This window comes from Micromys minutus (genome assembly GCF_963924665.1).
Source record: "Micromys minutus genome assembly, chromosome: 3".
Taxonomy (NCBI): Eukaryota; Metazoa; Chordata; class Mammalia; order Rodentia; family Muridae; genus Micromys; species Micromys minutus.
Window position 1 is genome coordinate 16,847,894 of NC_137972.1, and position 15,424 is coordinate 16,863,317.

The window sequence follows — 15,424 nt, forward strand, 5'->3', positions numbered from 1 at the left end:
AAAAACATGAAAAATGAATATCAACTAATTATGTAATTTCGATTTAATAGAGGAACCATAATTAATCTCATGTCTCCATGAGCCTAGGTGAATCCACTTCCAATGAGGCCAGAAAGTAGCCCAGCTACAAGAACGTGATCCATGTCCAGGCAACAGCTATTGGGATAGTGGCTGCTCCATTGTTTGCACATACAATGAAGACCAAGATGCACATGTTTAGGGAAGCAGAGGTCCACCTCCTTTTATGTTCTTTGTTTGGTGGTTCTGTCTCTGAAATATTCAGGGTTCCAGGTTACTGGATTTTATTGGTCTTTCTGTTGAGTATGTATTTCATTCATGGTTCACAATCTTTCCTCCTTTTCTTCCACAAAAGTCTCCAGTTCCATCCACTATTTGGCTGGGGAGCATCCTGGAAGGAACCTCTCAGAAACTGGTACTGGAAGTAGCCTCCTGTCTGCAAGCATAATAGTATATCTTTAATAGGGTCAGCGATTGATGGTTTTTCAAGAAAGAAGTCTCAATTTGAGCTGGTTATGGGTTTCTTGTTCCCTCAGTCTTTGCTCCAGACCCATTCCCTGCATTTCTTGTAGACAGAATAAGTTGTGTATAAAAAGTTTTGTGAGTTTGTTGGCATCACTATTATTCCCCTGGAGTTCTTTATTGGCCATAGAATGCAGGTTCTTCAGGTTACATAGAATCACAGCTAAAGACAATTCCATTGATTTATGTGTCCCTTCCTTATCACTCTTCTCAATATCTTTTGGGAGATGACCCTTACAAACTCCACATTATTTGCAGATTTCCAATAATTAAAATTGACATATGTTCTCCCCCTGATACCTTCCACAACCAACCCTGAATCCTCACTCCTCTCATGATCCCCACTCCTACTCAATTTCCTCCCTCCATCTACCTTCTATGACTATCCCATCCTTGCTTCCAAGTGAGACTTAAGCATGATTGGTTGTGTCCTTCTCCATGTGCAGCAATTTCATCAGTGTGTAGTGTGTATCATGGGTATCATCATTTTATCGCTATTATCCACTTATTAGAAAATATATGCTATGTATATTCTTTTGAGACTTGGTTATATTACTCAGGGTGATATGCTCAAGTTCCATACATTTCTCTGCAAAATCCATGATATATTTGTTTAATACAGATGAATAGTATTTCATTGTGCAGATGTTATGCTTTCATATTCATTCTTCAGTGGGAGAACATCTAAGATATTTTCAGTTTCTGGTTATTATAAATGAAACTGCTATGCACATAGTTGACATTGAGTCTTTGTGTAATGGTCGGACAGCTTTTAGGTTTATGTCTTAGAGTGGTATAGCTGGGTTTTGAACATAAAAATTGCCATTTTTTTTCTGAAGAACCACCAAATTTAGTTTCAAAGTTGTTGTACAAATGTGTCCTCACACAAACAGTGGAGTAGTCTCCCCTTGCTCTAAATCCTTGCCAATATATGCTATCACATTATTTTTTTAAAAATTTTACCCATTTCTATTGGTGTAAGATGAGATTTCACAGTTTTTCCGATTTGTATTTACCTGATGGCCAAGGACTTTGACAATTTATTAATGTGCTAATTGGATAATAAAGTCTGCCCTGTTGAGAATCATTGTTTAGCTCAGTCATAGAACAGGCAATGAATAAAATGATATATCATTAAAAAGGCTAAAATCTAAAAAGAATAATGCCTTAATTATGAAGATTGTGAGCTTACAGACAGCCTTGGTTAAATAGTTAGACGTGGTCTAAGGTACACCATCATAGATCATGTCCTGATCTCAATGTCTCATGTCACCATTAGTTTTTATATTAAATAACTTATTAAGCTGTCTATTTAAATATGCTACTGGTAAGATGTCCCTTTAGAAAATGAAAAATGTATAACTGAGTAGTGGGAAGAAGGAAAGCTGAGATCACACAGTAATGTTTGGCACTATTCTGCATAGTCTTCTATCATCAGAAACAAAAATTTCATCAGAAGCTGTGTTGTTTCCCTTACAGAGGATTCTTCATCTCCAGAGTACTCCAGGAAGTTACTGGATTGGATTGTCATATAATAAAGAACAAAAGGAATGGGCATGGATTGACAATAGCCCATGTAAATTGTAAGTTTAAGACTTTAGACTCTTAATAGTGATGTGGAAATTGGGAGTATTGTGGGAAAAGGCTTTTCTTTCATTTCTCATGGATTGCCTTATTTTCTCTGGCACTCACACTTAAGTACACATTGCATGAAATGGTCTCTGAGTAAGTTTTACAGGCATAAGTTGAATGTTCAAGGAACTGAGTGGAGGTAGCTTAATACTGAGTACATCTCAGGATTGTGTTTTCTAAAATGTGAAGAGCATTATAAAGTCAATAACTTAAGATGTTGTGAAGTGACTAAACATCATAACAGATACAATGAGTGTGGACATTCAAAAACCTACTTAGCTTATTAAAGCAAGCTCAGAGGAAGGGATTTTCATATTGGTTTGAGATTGACTTCTTTATGTCTTGATGTCAAAGTGTGGAGTGTCTTGAGCAACAGGGTTTTACCATCTACTTATGGTAACCAAAGTCAGGAGTAATAGCCTGTACTGTGTGGGAGACCTCTGTCATTTTCCTAAAAAACAAGTAGTTAATCTGAAGGTTACCTTTGCCTTGCATTTTTTTAAAATGCCTTTCCTTATGAAATTGTAACTTCTCTAAAGTTAAATTATCTTGTTTTAAATAACTTTTATTTTTCATAGAATATATATTGATCCATTTCCCTCCATACTGAATACTTCTTGTACCATGCCTTTCTATATACTCAATTTCATGTTATCTCCCTCTCTATAAAACAACAAAAATTGGAAAATAAAATCAACCCTTCAGGAAAACAGTGAAAAACACAATACGACAAAATATGCCTCCCTCAACAAAACAAATAAACACACAAACAAAACCACACATATAAAACAAAATCTTCGAGGTCGCAGAGCAGAGCCTGGCCCAACCACCAGCCGGAAAATGGGCTCCAGCCAGAAAGGCGGCTCGTACAGGCTGAGCTACTGAGACCTGGAACAGATCTTAGGAACTTCTGTTCCCACCCGGAGAGGACTTCAGGTCGCAGAGCAGAGCCTGGCCCAACCACCAGCCTGAAAGGCAGCTCCAGCCAGAAAGGCGGCTCGTACAGGCTGAGCTACTGAGACCTGGAACAGATCTTAGGAACTTCTGTTCCCACCCAGAGAGGACTTCAGGTCGCAGAGCAGAGCCTGGCCCAACAACCAGCCGGAAAGGCGGCTCCAGCCAGAAAGGCGGCTCGTACAGGCTGAGCTACTGAGACCTGGAACAGATCTTAGGAACTTCTGTTCCCACCCGGAGAGGACTTCAGGTCCCAGAGCAGAGCCTGGCCCAAACACCAGCCGGAAAGGCGGCTCCAGCCAGAAAGGCGGCTCGTACAGGCTGAGCAACTGGTGAGTGGGAGACCTAGGCTACCGGGGAGCAGAGGGATCTCTGCGGAGTGCACACGGAAAGGGCACCCCCTGCCCTGACCTGCCCTGTCCTCCCCGATCCAATAACCGTAAACAGATCTTAGGAACTTCTGTTCCCACCCGGAGATGACTTCAGGTCGCAGAGCAGAGCCTGGCCCAACCACCAGCCGGAAAGGCGGCTCATACAGGCTGAGCTACTGTGACCAGGAACAAATCTTAGGAACATCTGTTTCCACCCGGAGGTGACTTCAGTACGCAGAGCAGAGCCTGGCACAGCTGCCACCCAGAACCTGGGCTGCTGGGGAGTAGAGAGATCTCTGAGGAGTGCACACGGAAAGTGTACCAGGGACACAGACCAGATACAAGGGAAAGGCAAGAACATATCACTGACAACAAAATGGCAAGAAGAAAGAGAAAGAGTATATCCCAAGGAAACCAAGACAATCTAGCAACACCAGAACCCAGCTCTCCGATAGTAGCAAACATAGGAATTCCAAACACTCCAGAGAAAGAAGACACAGACCTGAAAACATGCCTCAAGACGCTGATAGAGTTACTTAAACAAGAAAGGGAGGAAAAGCAAAAAGATTCAGAAGCTTTTAAAGAAGAAACAAGAAAAACACTCAAAGAACTCAAAGAACGAGATGAAAACAGAACCAAGGAAATAAAGGAATGGAAGAGGGAAATTAAAACAGAAATTGACACAATAAAAAAAGCGCTAAAAGAGATAACCCTAGAGTCAGAACACCAAAAAAAGAAATCAGGAGTCACAGAAGCAAGCATTTCCAACAGATTACAAGAGATCGAGGAGAGAATCTCGGGGGCAGAAGACAACATTGCAAACATAGACAAAACAGCCAGAGAAGATGCAAAAAACAAAAAGCTCCTAACCCAAAATGTCCAGGAAATACAAGACACAATGAGAAGACCGAACCTAAGGATAATAGGAATAGAAGAGGGAGAAGAGTATCAACTAAGAGGCACAGTAAATATCTTCAACAAAATCATAGAAGAAAACTTCCCTACCCTCAAAAATGAGATGACCACGAGCATAAAAGAAGCCTTCAGAACTCCAAATAGGTTGGACCAGAAAAGAAATACCTCCCGACACATAATAGTAAAAACATCAAGTGCCCAAAGTAAAGAAAGAATACTAAAAGCAGTAAGGGAAAAAGGTCAGGTAACTTATAAAGGCAGACCAATCAGACTCACACCCGATTTCTCAGCAGAGACTATGAAAGCTAGAAGAGCCTGGACAGACATCATGCACTCCTTAAGAGAGCACAAGTGCCAGCCCAAGCTGCTATACCCAGCAAAACTATCAATCACCATCGATGGAGAGACAAAGATATTTCAAGACAAATCAAAATTCACACAATATATGACCACAAACCCAGCACTACAACGAATTACAGGTGGAAAACCCAATACAAGGAGGGAAAATACAGCCTAGTAAAAACAAGAAAACTCCTAAACAAGAAAACTAAAAAAAGAAAAAAAACATGGACACAACTCAACCCAAAAAAGCAAAAATGGCAGGATACAGAAACAATTATTCCTTGATATCTATTAACATAAATGGGCTCAACTCCCCAATAAAGAGACACAGACTATCAGACTGGATACATAAACAAAATCCAGCCTTTTGCTGCATACAGGAAACTCATCTCAGAGACAGAGACAGACACTATCTCACAGTAAAAGGGTGGGAAAAAAACTTCCAAGCAAACAGCTCCAAGAAAAAAGCTGGAGTGGCTATTCTAATATCGAATAAAGTAAATTTCCAACCAAAAGTTATCAAAAAAGATAAAGAAGGACACTTTTTACTCATTACCGGGGAACTCTGTCAGGAGGAACTCTCAATCCTTAACATATATGCTCCAAATAAAAAATCACCCACATTCATAAAAGAAACTCTACTAAAGCTCAAAAAATACATTTCACCCCACACAATAATAGTGGGAGACTTTAACACCCCACTCTCACCAATGGACAGATCAGGGAAACAAAAACTGAACAAGGACACTGCAAAACTAGCAGAGACTTTGAACCAACTAGAATTAATAGATATATACAGAACATACTATCCTAAAGTAAAATAATACACCTTCTTCTCACCACCCCATGGAACCTTCTCGAAAATTGACGACATAATTGGACACAGAATGAGCCTTCATCGATATAAGAAGATTGAAATACTCCCATGCATCCTCTCAGATCACCATGGTCTACGGCTGGTCTTTAACAACAACAAAGACAACAAAATGCCCACATACACATGGAAACTAAACAACACTCTGCTAAAGGATAGCAGGGTCAAAGAAGAAATAAAGAAAGAAATTAAGGATTTTCTACAATTCAACGAAAACGAAAACACAACATACCCAAACCTATGGGATGCAATGAAAGCAGTATTGAGAGGAAAACTCATTGCTCTAAGTGCTTCCAAGAAGAAACTGGAGAGAGCTCACATCAGCAACCTGACAGCACAGCTAAAAGCCCTAGAACAAAAGGAAGCAGATTTACCGAAAAAGAGTAGACGGCAAGAAATAATCAAAATTAGGGCAGAAATAGACCAAATAGAAACAAAAAAAATCATTGAAAAAATCAACAAAACAAAGAGTTGGTTCTTTGAGAAAATCAACAAGATTGATAAACCCCTAGCCAGACTAACTAAAGGGCAAAGAGAGAGTATCCAAATTAACAAAATCAGAAAGGAAAGTGGTGACATAACAACTGAAACTAAGGAAATTCAAGAAATCATCAGATCCTACTACAAAAACTTATACTCCCCAAAATTGGAAAACCTGGAGGAAATGGACGAATTCCTAGACAGATACAAGGTACCAACGTTGAACCAGGACCAAGTAAACAATCTAAATAACCCTATAACACCTAAAGAAATAGAAGAAGTCATCAAAAGCCTCCCAACCAAAAAAAGCCCAGGTCCAGACGGGTTCAGTGCAGAATTTTATCAGACATTTATTGGGGATATAACACCAATATTCACCAAGCTATTCCAAAAGATAGAATCAGATGGAATATTACCCAACTCATTTTTTGAGGCTACAATAACCCTCGTACCGAAGCCACACAAAGACCCTACAAGGAAAGAGAACTTCAGACCAATCTCACTTATGAACATTGATGCAAAAATACTCAACAAAATCCTTGCAAACCGAATCCAAGAACACATCAAAACCATCATTCATCATGACCAAGTAGGCTTCATCCCTGGGATGCAGGGATGGTTTAACATAAGGAAATCCATCAATGTAATCCACCATATAAACAAACTTAAAGACCAAAATCACATGGTCATCTCACTAGACATTGAGAAAGCATTCGACAAAATCCAACACCCCTTCATGTTAAAAGTCCTGGATAGAACAGGAATCCAAGGCCCATATTTAAACATAATAAAAGCAATATACAGCAATCCAACAGCCAACATCAAACTTAATGGCGAGAATCTTGAAACAATCCCACTAAAATCAGGGACTCGACAAGGCTGCCCACTCTCTCCCTACCTATTCAACATAGTACTGGATGTCCTGGCTGGAGCAATTAGACAGCAAAAGGAGATCAAGGGGATACAAATCGGAAAGGAAGAGATAAAAACATCACTCTTTGCCGATGACATGATAGTGTACTTGAGTGACCCCAAAAATTTCACCAGAGAACTTCTACAGCTGATAAACAAGTTCAGCAAAGTGGCCGGATACAAAATTAATTCAAACAAATCAGTAGCATTCCTATACTCAAAAAACAAACATGTGGAGAAAGAAATTGGGGAAAAGGTACCCTTCACAATAGTTACAAAAACTATGAAATACCTTGGTGTGACTCTAACTAAGGAAGTAAAGGACCTGTATGACAAGAACTTCAAACCTCTGAAGAAAGAAATTGAGGAGGATCTCAGAAAATGGAAAGATCTCCCATGCTCATGGATTGGAAAGATCAACATCTTAAAAATGGCCATCCTACCAAAAGCAATCTACAGATTCAATGCAATCCCCATCAAAATTCCAACCCAGTTCTTCATGGAATTGGAAAGATCAATGTGCAATTTCATCTGGAATAACAAAAGACCTAGAATAGCGAAATCCATCCTCAACAACAAAAAAACATCTGCGGGAATCACTATCCCTGACCTCAAGCTATATTACAAGGCAATTGTGCTGAAAACTGCATGGTACTGGTACAGAAATAGGCAAGTGGATCAATGGAATAGAATAGAAGATTCAGAAATGAGCCCTCATGTATATGGTCACCTGATTTTTGACAAAGGAGCAGTAAACATTCAATGGAAAAAGGACAGCCTATTCAACAAATGGTGCTGGTCCAACTGGCACTCAACATGCAAAAGAATGAAAATAGACCCGTTCTTATCTCCTTGTACAAAGCTCAAGTGTAAGTGGATTAAAGATCTCCACATTAAACCTGATACACTGGAATTATTAGATGAGAAAGTAGGGAAAACCTTAGAACACATAGGCACAGGAGAAAATTTCCTAAACAAAACACCAATGGCTCAAGCTCTAAGGTCAAAGATTAACAAATGGGACTTAATGAGATTGCAAAGTTTCTGTAAGGCTAAGGACATCGTCAAGAAAACAAAACGGCAACCAACAGAATGGGAAAAGATCTTTACCAACACCACATCAGATAGAGGCCTAATATCTAAGGTGTACAAGGAACTCAAAAAGCTCGACACCAGAGAATCAAATAACCCTATTAAAAAATGGGGTACAGAGCTAAACAAATCTTTTTCAGTTGAGGAACTCCGAATGGCCGAAAAACATCTGAGGAAGTGCTCGACATCCTTAGCCATCAGGGAAATGCAAATCAAAACAACCCTAAGATTCCACCTCACTCCAGTCAGATTGGCCAAGATCCAAAACTCAGATGACAGCAGATGCTGGCGAGGCTGCGGAGAAATAGGAACACTTCTCCACTGTTGGTGGGGTTGCAAGCTAATACAACCACTCTGGAAATCGGTCCTGCGATACCTCAGAAAATTGGATATAGTACTACCTGAAGACCCAGCTATTCCACTTCTGGGCATATACCCCAGAGACACTTTAATACACAACAAAGATATATGCACCACAATGTTCATAGCGGCTCTATTTATAATAGCCAGAAGCTGGAAGGAACCCAGATGTCCTTCAGAAGACGAATGGATACAAAAATTGTGGTACATATACACAATGGAATACTACTCTGCCACCAGAAACAATGACTTAACCAAATTCTTAAGAAAATGGCTGCATCTAGAGAAGATCATCCTGAGTGAGATAACCCAGTCACAAAAGAACAGACATAATATGCAGTCACTGATAGTGGGATGCTAACCCCAGAGGCTTGCACTCCCCCAGAAACAACTCACAGACTCTATGAAGTCCAAGAAATAAAGAAAACAAAAACTATACATATATTCACAAAACAAGAAGACTTTGACTATTTCCATGTTGCGTTTTGTTTTGCATGTACTTTACGCTTATTGCAACTAGTACGTTTTCAATGCATACTGTCAAGCCCTTGAAAAAAATCAAGTACCGACAAAAAACATATTCACATGGTTTTATGTAAAATTTATTTTAATGTTTGAAAAAACAGTACTGACAAAAATGTATAATTTTTAGCAAAAAATGTTTAAAATCTTTACATCTATCTTTTTTTGAAAAATAAAATTGTTTAAAAAAAAATAAAACAAAATCTTCAATCTCCAATGAAATATGGTGTCTGTTTTATGTTGGTCAACTACAAACTTATTAACTAGTGGGTTTTCATAAGACCTTTATATATCCTTAGTTTTATTTAACCCACCTTCTCCTGTACCATTCTACAGTTCTCATCTACATGTTTCTTGAATCTTGAGAATCACCCTCTGCCTTTATGTCATGTATATATATCATTTTTTATAATGCTGATTGTTTTTAGCAGTCAAATTTTAAGAAATCACCCCATAATTATGTGTTTTCTACTTATTAACTTTCTTAAGTATTTATGTGTTAAGTTTCTTTTTATATAATTTTAAATTATATTTAATTTTTATTTGTTTGCTAAATTTTTGAGACAGGTATTTATGTCACCCTGGCTGCCCTTTAACTCATGATCTTCATGTCTATATCCCTCAGGTTCTCAGACTACAGGAGGCAAGTGTGACCTCCCTATCTTCTCTAGAAACATGTCAGTTATACTTATTTTACATATGACAGTTGTTAATCCTACTTTCTGTTCTTCGTAGGTTTTATACAGTTATTGTTGTCTATTGTTCATTATGTAATTTTATTAGTGGCATTAACTGTGTTTCTTCAGCATCTACAGAAACTGTCTGAGTACCCACAGTGATAACTCTCTCAGCAAGCCTGGCAACATGACATTTTTACCTCACATCTATATTATGTGTGTCCCGGTCAGTGGTGCCAGCTAGGCTCCAAAACACTCTGAAAATATTTTCCTCTCTTTCCTTGAAGGACATTCTTACTATTCTGCAATTATTAAAATTTTATTCATTTTATAAAATATTATATCTACCAAAATCTGTTACATAATATATATATAATATATAATAATTATTTTTACTAATATATCATAAAAATCCATGATTTTTTTCCTTTTTTTTTTCTATTCTTTTCTAAGAAAAACTAAGGTTCCACATTTTGTCCTTCTTTTGTTTAAGCTTCAGAAGGTCTCTGAGTTATTTATTCAGTATTCAGAGCATTTTGAAGCTAGTATTTAATTATCACGGATTGCATATCATGTGTGTTCTTTCAAAGAATTTTCATAAGCAGGCTGTCACAGAAATGGCCACATGATAAACAACCTTAAAACATGTGTTATTTTTAAATGAAAAAATATTTTTATTTTGCATTTTTTGGATATTTTTGAACTTACATTTCAACTGTTATTACCCATTTTCATTTTCCACTCAAGATTCTTCCTTTCTATGCACTCAACCTTTGCATCTATGAGGGTGATCCCTGAGCAGCCCATGCATTTTCTCTCTGCCCTGGCATTCCCGTACATTTGGGAATCAAGCCTTCACAGGACCAAGGGCATTCATCCCATTGACGCCCAATACTGTCATCCTCTGCTGCATATTTAGCTGTAGCCATGTGTCACTCTTTGGTTGATTGTTTAGACCCTGGGGCAAGTGGTTGGTTGATTATGTTGTTCTTCCTATGGAACTGCAAACACATTCAGCTTCTTCTATCCTTAACTCCTCCATTGGATGCCCCATTCTTAGTGAAGTGTTTGGCTGCAAGCACCTGTTACTGTACTTGCCAGGCTCTAGCAGAGCCTCTTAGAAGACATCTATACCAGGCTCCTGTCAGAAGGCACTTCTTGGCATCAGCAATAGTGACTGTGTTTGGTGGCTGTATATGGGATTTATCCCCAGGTGGGGCAATCATTCTATTGCTTTACCTTCAGTCTCTGATCCACCCTTTATACTTGTAATTCCTGTGGTGATTATTTTGTTTAACCTTCTAAAATTGACTGAAGAGTCCATATATTGTTTTTTTTTTAGCTTATATGGTGTATAAATTTTATCTCAAGTATTCCAAGATTTTGGGCTAGTATCCACTTATAAGTGAGTGCATAACAAGTATGTTATTTTGTGTGTGAGTTACCTCAGTCAGGAGGATAGTTTATAGCTCCATCTACTTGCAGAGTGTTTTCTGAAGTCACTGTTTTAATGGCTAAGTACTACTCAATTGTTCAATTTCACCATATTTTTTATTCCATTTAAGTTTTGAAGTATACCTTGGTTATTTCCAACTTTTGTCTATTGTCATTAAGCCTGCTATGAACATAGTAGAGCATAGTAGAACATAGTAGGTCATTTTGATTTGCATTTCCCTGATGACTTAGGATATTTAACATGTGTTTTGGTACTTCATATCAATTCTCATTTCTCAGGTAAGAATTCTTGATTGAGAATTCATGTGTTTTAGGTTTTGATGTTCTCTTGTGAAATTTTGGGGGTCACTTAAATATATTATTATATCATCTGCAAATAGAGACATGTTGACTTCTTCCTTTCCAATTTGTGTCCCTTTTACCTCCTTTTGTTTTCTAATTGCTTTGTCTAAAGCTTTTATTACTATATTGTATAGGTAGGGCAAGATTGGGCAGCCTTGTCTAAACCATTACTTTAGTGGGATTTTTTTCAAGTTTCTCTCCATTACTTCAATGTTAGGCACTGGATTGCTCTATATTTCTTTTATTATATTTAGGCATGTGCCTCTATTTTTTCATCCTTCTAAGCCTATTGCCATAAAGAGGTATTGAATTGGGTCAGATGATTTTCCATCATTTAATGGTATATTCATGTACTTTTTAAATTTTTATTTATTTATTAGATTATCTTGATGGATTTCTGTATATTGAGCAATCCCTGCATCCTTGAGATAAAGCCAACTTGATCACAGTGAATGATATTTTTTATGTGTTCTTGTATTTGTTTTGTGAGAATTTTTTGGGTAATTTTGCATTGATATTCTTACAGAAAATTGGCCTGAAATTGTCTTTCTTTGTCTGGTCTTTGTGTTATTTAGGTATAAGAGTAAGTGTTAATTAATAGAAGGAATTGTGTAGTATTCATTCTGTTTCTATGTTTGTACTAGTTTTAAGGATATTGGTATTAGGTCATCTTTGAGGGTCTAATAGAATTTTGCACTAAACATTTCTGGTCCTGGGATTTCCTTGGTTGGGATAATTTTAATGACTGTTTCTAATTCTGTAGGAGTTTAGGATGTTTTAGATGGTTTATTTGATCCTAATTAAATTTGGCACCTCTTATATGTCTAGAAAATTGTCCATTTCACCCAGATTTTCCAGTTTTGTTGAATATAGTGGTTTTTTTTTTTTTTGTACGATCTGATGATTTTATAAATTTTCACAGTTTCTGTACTTTCTTTTCATTTAGGACTTTTTAAAGATGTACAATGTCTCTGTGCTCTCTGGTTAGTCTGGCTAAGGGTTTTTCTACCATTTGTTTTTCAAAAAACAAGCTTCTGGTTTTGTTGATTATTTTGTATAGTTCTTTTTATTTTTTCCTTTGTTTTTAGCTCTGAATTTGATTATTTTCTACCATCCTTTCCTCTTTGCTACAGTTTTTGTATACATATTTTTGTTTACATATTTTTTATACATATTTTTTCATAAAATATCATGATTTCTACAATTTAAAGATTTGTTAGGTATAGTATCCTGACATAATATTTGTGTTCTCTTGGGATCTGAATGACATCTGTCCTTGATCTTCTAGGTTTCATGATCTCTATTGAAAGTCTGTTATAAATTTAATATGTTTTCCTTTATATATTACTTTATATTTTTCCATTACTGCTTACAATGTTATTTCTTTGTTTTGAGAATTTGGCATTGAGACTATTATGGAATAGAAAGAATTTCATGTCTGGTACAGTCTATTTGAATTTCTTCAGGCTTCTATTGTGTTTATAGGCATCACTTTCTTTAGGTTACAAAACTATTTTATATTGATATTGATTTTATTTACTGGCCCTTTAATTTTGGAATCGTTGCTCTTTTCTTTTCCTAATATTTTTCGTTTGGTCTTCTAGTTGTGTCCTAAATTTTTTTTGGATATTTTGGGTTAGGAGCCATTGCATTTTGCATTTTATTTGATGGTTGTATCCATGTTTCCTATGGTATATTCTGCCTCTGAGATTCTCTCTTCTATCTTTTGTATTCTCTTGATGATGCTTGCAAATAAAATTTCTTATCTCTATCTTAGAATCTATATCTCTAGGATTATCTTTCTTTGTGATTTTTATTGTTTTATTTTCCATTTTTAGATCTTGCATGAATTTTTTCTATTACTTTAACTGTTTGTTTCATTCTGTATTTATTTAATTCCTTTATTCATGTCATTCTGAATGTTTTCTATCATCATCATGACCTATGATTTTAAACCAAAATCTTGCTTTTCAAGTATGATGGCATATCCAGAACTTTTTATGGATGACTGAGTTCTGATGATGCCATGTAGCCATGGGTTCTGTTGCATATGTTATTGTGCTTTCCTTTCTCCTTCAGATTATCTCTACTGCTACCTGCCCTAGGTGTTTCTGACTGGAGTCTGTCATTCTTGTTATCTTGATTGTGTCAGATCTCCTCAGAATGTATCGGTCCCTGTGTTCTTGTGATTCTGGGATCATATTATCCTGCAATACTGACTTTGTGAGAAATCCTGGGGGTCAAGCTACATCTGAGATACTGAAGTTATATTTTTTAACAAGCTCCTGAGATCCTTGAGGGATTAAGAGCTCACATGCTCTTGTGTGTGTGTAATATTCCAGGAATTGAGCTTCCTCTGTGATCTTGTTATTCTGGGCCTGTTAGCACCCATGTGACCTGTGTTCTTGTGCTTATTAGAGCACCTGTGTGATGGGCTTCCTCTCTGTGTTGTGAGAATGGTTGTGGATCCAGTTCCCAAGGTCTACTCATGGCATAAGTTGAGATCAAAAGTAATCTGAGACACTGGCTGGGCAAGCATTTCTGTATCCCCAGATCCTGGGGCACCCAGTTGATTCTCTGGTTATGTTAGAGCAACAAGGTTATTGGCTTCCTCTGGTTATTGTGAGAATGACTATGGAACCAATGCTCAAGGTCTTTCTATAATTTATTTTTTATTTTTTTATTTATATGACAGCACATACATTTTTACAGCTTGTAATATACAAACCTGAAGATTACTATATTTCTTTGGAGACCAATTAGATAGGATGTGGTGTAGGATAAAGGAGATAATTCAAAACATTAGTTATGTAACATCATGTGTGTTTGTATTTCTTTTTTACTTACAACTTTATTAAAAACAGAAATACATGTACATATTTTAAAAGCATTTAATCATAAATATGAATATAATTTGTCAGTACTTGATTTTTTAAAGCATTGATAATATGCATTGGAACCTTACTGTTTATAAAATGTGATAGTACTTCAAGTCGTCCCTTTCTACTTGAAACACATATGAAAAAGTGTCCTGTGTCACACACACCTGTTTTTCCATTTATCCTAGCATTTTTATCAACATGATATATGTTGGAAAGCATGTTCATCATAAAATAATTCTTTGGAAATATTGAAATTCCTGCTAACCAATAATTGCAAGTGTGAAACTCAATGGGTATTTTGTTGTGACAAAATATTTTATTTATTATTAGAGTATTAGAGTATTAGAGTAAGAATATACATTAGTGATGAACTTATGATCAATATTTACATGTTCTGTCTGTTTTGGTGAACATAATTTTTAAAATAATCTTGTGTTTCAGTGAATTTTCCCAATTCACCAATTGCCCATTTTTGTTTTTGTTCTTCAGTGACTTAAACATAAGGAAATTCCACCAAAATTATGGAAGATGTGTGTTTTTAACTAAAACAAGACTCGACAATGGTAACTGTCATAATTCACACAGCTGTATTTGTGGGAAGAACCTGGATAAATTCAATAATTGATACTTCAAGGAAAGTTAGAGGTAAAAACTAAATTGTTCTGGTTATTATTTGTTTATGTTAATAATTCAAGAGTGCTTACAAACCAATATTTTGATCATAGGACTTAGTCTGCTGTGTAAAGAAGAGACAATCTGGATGATTGGTTCTCTGGAAACTGACTTGATTGAACATATGACATCTTTCCTGTGGGGACAAGACAGGTCTCTGTTGCATGGACAGGCCTTTCCCCAAAGCCTAGGGAAATATGTTCTTTTCGCTTAAACTTTCAGAGAATAAAATAAAGAAACCCAAAATAGAACCTGAGTATTTCTTTATAAGTAGAATAAGCCATCTTAATTTAAAGCAAAATTAAGAGTTAAAATATGACCCCTCCCCACCTACCCTTTTCCCCTGCTTTCTGAGTCCTCCGGACCAAGCTGAGCTGCACTGACTATCCTGCTATACCAGGC